This window comes from Epinephelus moara, chromosome 10 (assembly GCF_006386435.1).
Source record: "Epinephelus moara isolate mb chromosome 10, YSFRI_EMoa_1.0, whole genome shotgun sequence".
Taxonomy (NCBI): domain Eukaryota; kingdom Metazoa; phylum Chordata; class Actinopteri; order Perciformes; family Serranidae; genus Epinephelus; species Epinephelus moara.
Window position 1 is genome coordinate 15,755,571 of NC_065515.1, and position 11,020 is coordinate 15,766,590.

Sequence of the window (11,020 nt, forward strand, 5' to 3'; positions counted from 1 at the left end):
AAATATCTGGCATGAGACTGGACCTTTGTGCAAAGTTTGGTGAAGAAGAAGAAGAAGAAGAAGAAGAAGAAGAAGAAGAAGAAGAAGAAGAAGAAGAAGAAGAAGAAGAACTAGGATTACAATAGTGTCCTGGCAGCTTAGCTGCCCGGACCCTAAAAATCACCAAAGAACAAAAAAAGTTGGCGTATTTCTTTGTCTTTCTCTTGGCAAGTTGGTGTGTGTACAACGTCGGTGAAGCTTCTCAGTCATCCAGGTCATAGCGCTATGTCGTAGGCGACTTGCTAGCGTTTCTTGAAGACGTTTCATCTCTCATCCAAGAAGCTTCTTCAGTTCTAACTGACTGGTGTGGAGTCAGATTTTTAAACTCTGTGTGGGTGTGAACCCTTACAGAGTCATTGAGGTCACATGTGGAATACACAGAGCTGACCGTAAACAGGTAAGAGGACGTCGTCTGCAAACTGCAATAAAAATCCCAGTGTGGACACATATTCCAAGTGCGCTGTATACATATCCAAAGAATGCTCCTAAAACCCAAATATTATCGGCACATCCCATGTCTTAATCGGAAAATGCCACATCCGGAAAAGGGCCTGCTTCGGAATATCCAAAAAGGATATGCTGTTTACAAGACCTGTATCAAATGTATTATACTGTTACATTCTGAATAATAGTGGAAATTAGTGTGCATGTAAATGTAGTGAGTGATAAAGCACGGGCGAAAACATGAGTCGACCTTAGTCGGTCATTAAACAGATGCAGGATTTGAAAGGATTCAAAACCGACCTTGAACTGGCCATCTTCCTCCTCGACTGCTATGTAATACGTCTATTTTGTTTATGAAATACATTGTGAGAGGTGTTTTTTACATCCATATATGACCAGATCTAAATCTTTACGACACCAGGCGCTGGTGCTCATGGAAACAACACTGCTTTTGTCCACAGGAGCTGCCAAAATCAACAGAAGAAGAAAGATCCTTGTAGATGCTTTAATATTGACATGAAATTTAGAAAAACAATTGAAAACAATGGCTTGTGACCAGGAATGAGGAGGAAGAAGAGGTATTAATTTGTATAATTAGACAAAGATAAAGGTTGATTTTTTTTTTTTTTGCAAGCATTATCAGAACCATTAGTTCAGCCAGACCCACAGCGCCACTACAAAAACAGACCTTCACCACAGAGTCCTAAAAAACATCCACACCGCAAAGCAATGACTAAAACATCAGTGCTCAGCTGCTTCCTCTGCACTCCACTGTGGTTGTTCCACACAATTATCAAAACCACTCTGCCAAGAAAGTTGACTGTAGTTTGATCCGATTCTCCTAATTGGCTCTTAAGAGGTTGGTTGCTGATCAGTCACTGAGCTTTCAGACTGCCATTATACGAAATTGTCAACAAACTATCTAAAGTGTTACTCACAGCTGTGCGGTGACTTTCCAGTTACTGGGGTCAGATAAAGCAGACGAAAGACTGTGAGTCTTTACGAAAACTCAACCACAGTATGAGAGGGAAATTGTTTTTAACGCTCTTTGTTGAACAGCCAGGTGTCTGCAAGGTTACTAATGAGGAGTGAAGGAGAGGCTCAGGCAGGCGAGGAACCTTCTCACACCTGCTGCCCCTGACGGCCCACACAACTGCCTGATTGCACATCATGTTTCACCACATCCTCCCCTCAACCTGGATGTCAACCTGGTGAGTGGCCAACCATGCGTCAGGAAGTGTTATGTCACCTGAAGCTACTCTAATGGGAGATGCGTTTGGAAGGAAATATGGCGTAAAATTTAAGCCGGCTGAAAATAACCATGTTTGGTGCAGGAGATTCAACAACAATGTCAAGAATCTTGAGGACAGCTTAAAGGATCCGGGTGGAATTGAGGAAATATACATTTAATGCCAGAAATCTGATCATTTCAGTCATAAAATATGGCCTGCTGATGGCTGTAAGGATCAAGTTGTTCTATCTGTGCTTCTTTGTTGTACAGGCAAAATGGAAAAATATGGCAATATGATGATAAGTTAAAACAGATATTACAAAGGAAACCTTTTTATCAACTGACTAAGAACACACTGTAAGACCAATGCCTTTAGGAGTTATCCAACACAGTCGAGTGGGAACAGAGGACACAGAACATGTTCTGTACACACCTACTATGACTCAAGTGTTTCAAAGCTACAGTGTCCAGTCACCTTTAGTTACACTCTATGCTGTGAGTTATCTTACAGCTTTGTTTGCCTTATACAAACAGAAGAACAAAGACTAATTAAACAGACAGCTCATCCAAGAGGAAGGAACACTGACTCCACATAAATACTGTAGTAGCCAAGGCACATACAGTATGAATGTGTAAGTGTCCCTTCAATGAGAAGTCTAATTTTCTCTACAGCTCAGCCAGCCTCTAATATAAAGCCGTGACTCCCTCATAATATAGCCACTGCATATTACTATTCTGTATTATACAGAGTGCATCAGGCAGTGCCAACATCTACAATTTACAACTTTCTATTATACACTGTGGTGCATTTCAGTGAGCAAATGGAGCCAGCGAATAGAGCCAGATGTATAGAGTGTAATGGGCAAAATGTATTTAAACTTTTCTGAATGTAGCATCAACATTCAGGACACAAAGAGGATGAAACTACAATGATGTTTCTACTCAACAGACTCAAAAGTTGACGACAAGGAGCACACACTAGCACTGTGGTGCTTTGAGCTAAATGTCAGCATCCTAATATGCTCATGGTGACAATGCTAACATGCTAATGTTTAGCAGGTTAAATCTTTAATACCTTTATGTTCATCATCAGTGTTGGCAATTATTTGGTCATAAACCAAAGCATTAGACAAATTTAAATTTTGACCTGATGATGGCGATATAGAAATTTTTAAAGGGAACGCCACTGACTTTACACATCAATGTCTGCTTACAGGTGTTGGAGGGTGCTACTGAAAGTGTGAAAAAAACGATTCTCTCTAATACCTAATTGACAGAATAGGTCAATTTCCACTGACTTCCAAAACGACATATCACCATTACGGATGCACAATACTGGATTTTTTGCTGATATCCAATATGCCGATATAAAACAACTTATTTTGCCGATGACTGATACAGATATATCCACTTTTTTCACCACCTAATTTTAGTGATCATCAAGTCTCTTCTGTAGTGGAGTTAACATCATATTATACATGCATGCTCTTATCGTGATGGCCCACCAGCAGATGGAGACATGAAATTGAATGCTTTTCAGTGCATGTAATATTCATTCATAGTGCAAATTAAGAAAAAGCATGTTGGCTCATTTTTAAAGCCAATATTGGCTGATGCTGATTATCGTGCATCCCTACTTTAATTCACTTTGAAATTCTTGGCTAGGCCTCTTCCTAGTGAAGTTTGTGTGCACTGCTGCTAATGTATTGCTGTGAAAAGCTGTTGCTCTTACATGTAGGTTTGTCCTGTTGTGGGGATGTAGTGCAGCCTGACCTCTACTTTAGGTCTCAGTACTGTCCTTGAGTTGCTGGTGGACAACCATGACAAGTATGAACGGTCACTGTTACACTATAAAACTTGCTGTAGTTAGGTTTAGGCAACAGGGCTAAGTGATGAGGATCAAAACAACATCAGAGTTTGGCTTTATACAAGTACTTTTGTTACTAGATATGTCACTAACATAGTATGCTACACATACTAGCATACTAGGCCACGTTGTCATCAAAAGAAGTTAACGTTGACTATGGGCCACAAACACCAGTCTTTTGGGTAAAAGTCCTGTGCTTGATCCATCTTTATGCAACATTACATGGACTACGGCCACTAGAGAGAGCAGCCTTACAATAAACTTGAGTATGGGTCGTAATAAGCTGCTTACACAGTCGACCTACAATTAATGGCTGTTTTTTCAGTGAGAGAGCCTGGGAAAAAAAGTTGTATAAAGCCTTTCTTGGTTTCAGAGGAAGCTGTGCAAAATATTCCTCTATTGCCTCAAGTGATGTCACTTGACTCTGCCTCAGTTGGAGCTGAAGAAAACAATTTTAAAAAAGAACTAGAAATCCCCTCCTGTGGTTGTATGCCTTTGCACATCAGTCACTTGTCTCCTACAGTTTACATCCATGTCCGTGAAAACATTGATGCTTCACACACGTTTCCCCCCCGGAAGCACAGAAGATTTATACAAACAGCACAGTTTCAAGATTTGTCATCAATTCAGTATCTGACCAAAGGTCCAAGTGAACGTCTATGCCAAATTTAAAGATAATCCCTCAAGGTGCTCTTGAGATATTACGTGCACAAAAGTGGGACGGACGGATGGGCAAACCTTCCGGCTACGGAGGCAGTCACCCATTCACACACACTTAAATGAAAGCTACTAAAATCACTTAAATGCAAAGGCTTGCCTGCCCATCGGGCAGAAACTTGGAGTTCACCTTGACATGCAGACAGGAACAGATGGTGATCGAACCTCGTGATTAATGGACGATCGCTCCTCTTCCTGAGTTACAGCCACCCAGCAATAATAACTGGTGAAGAATACAAGGATAATAACTAAACCAGCAAAACTTCTCCACTGCACCTCAGCAGCACAGACTATTCCACCCACAGTCACTATTGTTGTCTCTATATTAATACCTCATCTCCTATGCATCTGGAAAAAAATGAATGTATTTAATGACAAAGACAGTTCTTTTCAACCTACACGTTTCCTATGCAGATGTAGCACCTTCTGTAGATGTGTTAATGTGAATACTGTGCACGTTTTGCTCATCCTGTACGTGTGCTGTAAATTCGCTTTTGTTCCTGTTATTTTGCACATCCTGTATATGCTGCATAATTTCGCACACTTTTTTTTTGTTAATTCATATTAGTCTCTCTATATAACACTCCCATTTTACAGTGCGAAGCTGTTCTTGCCATTCATTTCAAGCATCCATTTACTTCAATCTTATTTTTAGTATCTGTATCCTTCCACTATGATATTCTGTAACAACAACAACCCAATTTTCCTGCAGGGTTTATTAAAATTTCATATCATTGTTGTGTTAGTGGTATGCCATGAGCACTGAATTACCTCAGTTTGAATAGATCAATTAATTGGAAGCCTGGGTAACAGACATTTGAGAGTGAACATACAAGGCAACTCAACTTGGGAATTCGTTTTCTGTGTTATCTCGTACATTTTGCTTTCAAATCGGACATGTATACCCGGGAGCTCAGTCAGACCTAATAAAAAGCGTTATCAAACAACAAAGAATAGTTTTAAATTCATGGTATTCTTGTGTTTTTTCAGTTTTTCAGCTGCTGAGCATTGATGTATTACTAAACGGGCCTACCGGGCACAGGCCCAGGCACCTAAAGTGTGAGGTGGCTTCCTTGGCCTTCTCCTGCAAAATGTCACTTAAATTAGCACGCACCGACAAGGAAGAGACTCGGTATGACCACAAAAGTGCACAAAAGGCTGCAAAGAGATGTAAAGGAACTGCAAAGAGACACAAAATCACTTCAAAAAGGGGCAAAACAACCACAAAGAGACACAAAACGACCAAAAGAGAAACAAAATTACCCCAAAGAGACAACTACAACAAACGACTATAAACAGGACATCCAAAAGTAGAGACACAAAACCACAAAAAGATTTATAATGACTACAAAGACCCGCAAAACAACAAAAAAATGAGGCAAACCCACCACAAAGTCTGTGTGTCTTCCTCCTGTGTAGGAGAGGTTGTGAGGCCTTTTGCATATTTCTGCCTAGGGGCCCACTCTCTCATAATCCCCCCATGCTACTGAGACTCACACACACAAGCTTTATATTCATTTTCTTCAATAGTTTATAAGTCAGTTGGGCTTTTTGTCTTTAACTGCAGCCAGGTAGACCATGACAGATGCTTCTCAAAGGGATCCCACTGCGATGACCTTCAAAGCTAAGCCATTATGTAACACCACTGACACATCAGATCAGTAATGATCAACACTACTAATAGGACCACCACACTGTTATGGGTATATCAGTGGATGGCAAAGAAACCTCATGGGAAAAACCTGGCAGAGGGACTGACATAGGGTGGAGTATGATGCATTTCCACAACCCTGTGCTGTCATTTTTAATTTAGACTTTATAATCTGGTATCTAAACATATAGGGCTGTGCCATATAACGGTTTGATATAGATATTGTACCTTGAACATATTCAGGAATGTTTAGAAGTCCTACAACATTATAACACAAGTGGAAATATCTAGTACAGAGTAGGGCACAACATCATGATCATTCAAGGAGTTTTGGTTTCCAGGTCCTAAAGTCTGCCTTGAAATAGTGGACTAATTTTTTACAATGTAGAAATTCTCCTTCTGCTAAACATAAACACATGCTTCACCGCTCATTTTAATGATTTCTGTTGCATGTCTGTTTGGAGCTGCAACAATTAATTGATTAGCTGACAAAACAAAGTAATTGAATTCTGTGGAAAAGAATTGTCCAGGCATAAAATCCTATGAAAAGGCTTTTACAACATAATGTCTGCACAATGACATTACAGCACTCCACCTGTATACATATGATATTAGAAAGATTTGTCTTGCATATACACATTACTGCTGTGCAATATTGTTTTCCACAGGGAACACATAGCAATAAGGCCAGTGACATTTAAATCTTTGCCAAATTTATCCACAAGGCTGCGGGGAAACCACATTGTATTTGAAGCATAGGCCCATTCTACACAAACATATAAATGAATGATTGCTGATTTTAGCTGCTCTGAGATGAAAGAAATGTGTGGGAATATATATGCGTGTATCTTGGGGATAGCAGAGATAAGTATCTGTTGCAGTCATTACTCAGATTCAGTGTCGGGCTCATTGAGAAGCCACTGTGTCACTGTACTAACATCTTTAAACCTGTACATTTTCTGATTCAATGCACACTGACTTGGCTTCTTAAACAGTATGTTGTCAGTGCTTTGTTTCTGGCACATCAGAAATGTCTGAGAGACAAATCACATCAATGTAGCACACAGTTAAGATGAAGCAGACTACAAAAAGGAAAAAGCAAAGTGTTCTAGTGGTCGGAAGAACTACAACAAAACTGTAAAGTTTGGTCCCAGCTACAGCCATGTATTTTGTCAAAGTAGCACTGAGCCTTAAAGCAAAGCCTGCTCATTTGTTTTAGACAGCAGCAGCAACTGAATGAGAAAAACACCACATGAAAGAAATGCATTTATTAATACTGTCAGAGCTGGATCTGGTTATATCAATAAAACTAACTAATTGCCTTTGTTGAGATGGTGTACAAACTGCAGTGAAGACAAACAAGTGTCAACATCTGAGCAAACAATGTACGGTCATCACCAGTCTCTAGACCATGGATACTCAACTTGCCTTGCCTGAGGGCCGATTTTGCAAAATGGCAAGAGGCCAGGGGCCAGTTGATAAACAAACATTATTAATATTTAATACATAATAAAATGAATAATGATGAATTAAACAGTCTCATGACTTATTTTTCTTTGAAATTCTTTATTTTTATATTAACTGACTTAACTGGCTTTAACTTAACTTTCTGTTGGTGTCGCCAGGCGGAAACGCTGTATGAAAGCTAGCATGTTCTAACTCATGATGCTGCCTGATTACTAGTTACCTTGCTTACAGCCATTGTTATTTCGCAAATTTAACATAAAGGTTTAGGATTGGTCTGAGGTGGCAAAAAATGAAGGCAAATTCATCTGTTCAATTTTCACTGAATTCCCTGTTTTCAAACTTACAGTGTTTTCTGTCCTCTCTCGTCTTTCCCAAGAGGCAAATCCAATCACAGCAGCCCCACACAAGCCAGGTATACGCAGGACTACAACCAATATAATAAATGTTTTAACATTTAATCGACTAAAATGTGAGCAATGTCTACAGCCTGGTGCCTTTTCTTTAAACATCAAGATTAGTGGCTTGTCTTGAGTCTCCTTAGCGAAGCTAGCCATGGATTCCAAATCCAGACAGGGAAAGTCTTGGAGGAAAACAGTGAATTTAATAGTGCATAGACAGATTTATTTACTGCAAGGTACCAAATATCCATTAATACCTAACTGCAGAGTAGCCACCTAATGGTAAAACATATTAATGAGTAAGCGGATTTATACTTGTGTGGCAGATCTGCCTACACACGTGGCCTACGCCGTTATGAGCAACTTGTGCGGTGGTGGGTTTGCATCACTCTGCAGTTACACCTCCAAAACACTAGTCTGCGATGGAGGTTTCTGTGAAGTGCTTTAGTTGATTCAAAACATACCCAAAACACACATTAAACATGGCTTATGAGAGATAATTTCAAACACAAGTACACAAATCGGCTTCACTATAACTCGCAGCATTCACAGAGCATTTGTCTTTATCTGGACACATTTTCCCCACAAATACAACATGCTAAAGTTTTTAGCACAAGCCTATGGCATTTTACATTGTATAAATTAGCCTAGCTGCTAGCGGACTTTTCCTCTTCTCATATGAAGCCAGGGACAACAGCAACATTTAACAAAGGTAACGATACAAAATTTGGCTCCATTACAACTCACAAGGTTCACTGACAAAACAACTGTCTTATACTAAACACATTTTCCAAACAAATATAACATGCTAACATTATTAGCACAAGCCTATGGCATCTTACGTTGTGTAAATTAGCCTAGCGATGAGCTGAGATTTCCTCTGCTCGTATAAAGCCAGGATGAATCCCCTGAAGGATAAATCATACACAAGACTGATATTCTAATTTTGTGGAGGCTTCATTGTCTTCAGGTTTTATTGTTTCTTATCTGTGAAATTAAAGGAAATAAAAGCTTCCTTTCTATTCATTTTTTGGACGCAAAATGGCTCTTCTAGTAGTACAGGTTGCTGACCCCTGGTCTAGAGAATCCTCCCCTGGCAATTTTTCTTTATGAACAAGCTCTATTTGAAGCTTTTTATGCACTCTTTTTATGCACACTAATGCCAATCTAATGTGAATTTATTTTCATTAGAGAAATAGGTTTGAGGGACACCTGGCACCCTATGTGCTCTAGACCCATAGACTGTAAGCAGAAACTAATACCACAGGTTGATAAAATGAGTAGTGTCTTATTTACAGTACCTTTGTTTTTGCCTCTAATTGACTGCCTTTGTCTCCAACAGAAAGAGTGACAGTTTGTGTCAACTTAACAAGTATTCAGTGTGCTTCCTGATGCTATAAAAGACAGAATTAATCATCTTTGTAAATGACGAATCACAATTATTCAGTATTGTGAATATGCATTGCAGGTGGCACAAGGAAACATACAGCTTGTCACAGTTCAAGAGGTACAGTTAGGTTCAGTTTTATGCTGAACAGAGGCACTAATTTATACACCATGAAAACCAATTTGCACCCCTTCCAAGGAAAGTGGTGTTATTCATCCAGGACAATCAGAGCAGTTAACAAGAAAGGACAATAACAGGAAGATATAGCCAAACTAGATTGGGGGTGGGAAGTGACAAATGTTAATGTGATGGAATAATTAACAAGACACTACAGAGAAGCAGGAATGATCGAAGCAACGGCCCATTTGCCCTCATTCAGGGGGTCTTTTGATCAATACCAGGCAGCACAAAACTGATCACCTGCCTATTGAACCACTGACTGGTAACTGGGTGTTGCAGGAGATTGCATGGCTGCAATTTTAAGACCCCACTTAAGGAAAAAGAGAGATGTGAGGAGGACTGGCAACACAGTGTCGCCTCCAGCAGCCTGTCATCTGTAACACTGATTATTCAACTGCCTCTTCCTGTATTGTCAAACTCCTCATGACGTGCTGTTATTCAGCTTGTGCTTGATTACTTTATCTAAATACATCACCTGTTTTCAAAAGAGATAATACACATCTGACAAAGAGCCCAAGATTAGATGAATGATACAAACAAATCAAAACATTTTAGAATCCAAAACCTCATCAAAAACTCCACTTCCCTCCTATTCACTGCAGCAAATGTAGTCTCGATTTTCTCATCTGTAATTAATCCCTCCTTCCTCGAGGTAATGATCAATCCCTAACATCTGAGATTAAACTAGAGAGATTTCTTCTCCTGCACTTCAAATTGTATCATTATCTGGTCTGGGCCCACTTAGTAATTAGCAGAGCCTAATTCAAGTCTGCCTCCATGTGGCCTCTACTCTCACACCTGCTTTGTAACTCTGAGCAACACACTCAATATAAAGATCTGAATCTTCTTGTATTAGTCTAATGACTCAGTCTCCTGTGTCATCCTGTTGCTCTGGCAAAAGTGAAGATAGATTAGTGCTCTGTCACTGTCTTTGCACATTGCTCTTCTGGTCATTTTTAGGCTAAAGGAGTGGAGTTGAAAACAGCTATTTAATAGATAACATGCCCTCCACAGCCACTTAGACACAGGGGAGTCTTATCTTAATGGCAAAAGTAACATGCTTTGTAATATTGTTAATCAAGAACTGCAGCAGAATTATAAGCTGTTGTGTTTCAAATCACATAAAAGCTTCACAATCATCCACTTATTCATTGATCAGTATTGTCAGTAAGGACTGAAGCACCCTGTTCCTCTGGCACACAAACACAACCTCTGCCAAAGCAGCTTCATACGCTCCATACAGTGGTTTTCTTTAACTAACACCTGTTTTAGAATATAAATCATGCAGGATTTCTTACCTAAAAAGAGAGAACTCCTTTCCATGTCGTTCACCTTTCAATAGAAAATGAAAATGTGGCGGCAGGTCCGTAGCTACTATCCCCCTGCCAGTGCTGAGAGAGAGTCAGAGATAGAAAGAGGGAGACACAGGGAGGGAGGGAGGGAGAGACGTGCCGGGTTATTAGCCAGGGGGAATCGGGGGAATTGGAGCAGTTGCCAGTTACAACAGCTTTTATTGAAAGGACCCCCAAACACTATAAAAGCCGATATTACATGGCATGGTTGAAATGTTGATGAGATCTCACGTAACCATGTGTTTAGAGTGCTCTCATAAACAGCACAGGTAACCTACTTGTTGCCT

General features: G+C 39.9%; 1 protein-coding gene across 1 annotated transcript in view; it reads right to left on the reverse strand.

Annotated features, from left to right (window-relative positions):
• LOC126396941 (voltage-dependent R-type calcium channel subunit alpha-1E) overlaps positions 1 to 10,749 on the reverse strand; it is a 151,831-nt gene extending 141,082 nt beyond the window's left edge. Inside the window, exon 1 of the mRNA XM_050055329.1 lies at positions 10,680 to 10,749. The gene's annotated coding sequence lies outside the window, so the exon portion shown is untranslated. The remainder of the gene's footprint in view (positions 1 to 10,679) is intronic.
• Between the last annotated feature and the right edge of the window lie 271 nt (positions 10,750 to 11,020).